The 1,209-nt window shown below is 42.3% G+C and overlaps 1 pseudogene; it reads right to left on the bottom strand.

Annotated features, from left to right (window-relative positions):
- Positions 1 to 147: 147 nt before the first annotated feature.
- Positions 148 to 1,209, bottom strand: part of LOC102851869 — a 1,683-nt pseudogene continuing 621 nt past the window's right edge.

Genomic DNA, 1,209 nt, shown 5'->3' with positions numbered 1-1,209 from the left:
GTCCCATATGTGATTCCATGGTCTTCACAGGAAGGTCTTCTGCAATAGAATATGCTCCTATACAGCTGAGATATTTAAGGTTGCTTGATTTCCTTACCATTGCCCCACTGCAAGCTTCTGGTGTAATCCCACATAGCAAGTCAGTCTTCACTGTAACAGGTCAGGACCGGCCTCAACCCCTTTTCCCTGCCCACGGCCTCTTCGTTGTTGGGCACCTCCTCTCGTACCATGAATGCCGCTTGCTGATCCAGGACCTCCTCTCTGTGAATAACAGAGCCTCGTGGCTCTACCACGAGGAGGAGCAGCCCCGCAACCTCTGGAGGGAGCAGCGCCCCTTGCTCCTCTACCACCCCTTCCTCTAGCTCCAACTTGAAAATCTTCATAAGCATAGTATGTATCTTCATATCCACCACGATAGTTTTGGTAATCATAGCCATAATAATCATAATAATCTTCATATCCATAATAATCAGGAGGGTATCCATAACCACCTCTACCTCCACGCCCGCGACCTCTTGTTGGAGGGGGCATATGAGGTGGACCATAATAGTAGTAATCATCATATATTTGATTCTTTGCTGCTTGCCTCTGAGCTTTTCTTTCTTTCCTTTTCTGATCAGGTGATTTAGCAAAAACAATTTTTATATTTTCCCCCTCCAAATCTTTGCCATTCATTTCTTCCATAGCCTTGACAGCACCATCCCTTTCATCAAAATGAAATGAACGCATAATCTTTTAGTTTCTTCATTCATTCCAGTTTCCCAAACTGACTAAATGCTTTTTCTAAAATTTTTTCTGTTACAGTATATGCAAGGTTACGTACAAACAAAACTTTAATGGGATCGGCCCATTCAACTGTTCCAACATTCCCCCAGACTTTGACTTTACCGCTCATTAAGCTACGCCTTGCCTGAGCAGCTGTTTTGTGATCTTCATATTCAAGAAAGCAAAAGCCTCTGTTCTTTTTCTTATCATCTGATTGGTGGTATAAAATGACATCTGTAAGGCCCTCTGTTACTTTGCTAAATTCTTCAAGAATCTGTCCCTTGGTTTTACTCTTAGGAATAGAGCCTACAAAAAGCCTATTGTTGGCAACAGAGATGCAGACACCAATGTGTTTTCCTGAACGAATTTCATGATTATTATACAATTTAACAGCCTCCTGAGCCGCTTCTTTTGTACAAAAAGTGACAAAAGCGTAACCTCTTT

The sequence above is a fragment of the Elephantulus edwardii genome, unplaced genomic scaffold (genome assembly GCF_000299155.1).
Source record: "Elephantulus edwardii isolate Elephantulus edwardi_28Jun2011 unplaced genomic scaffold, EleEdw1.0 scaffold00008, whole genome shotgun sequence".
Taxonomy (NCBI): Eukaryota; Metazoa; Chordata; class Mammalia; order Macroscelidea; family Macroscelididae; genus Elephantulus; species Elephantulus edwardii.
Note: the sequence above shows the minus strand (reverse complement) of the source record. Positions and strands in the feature narration are given on the sequence as shown.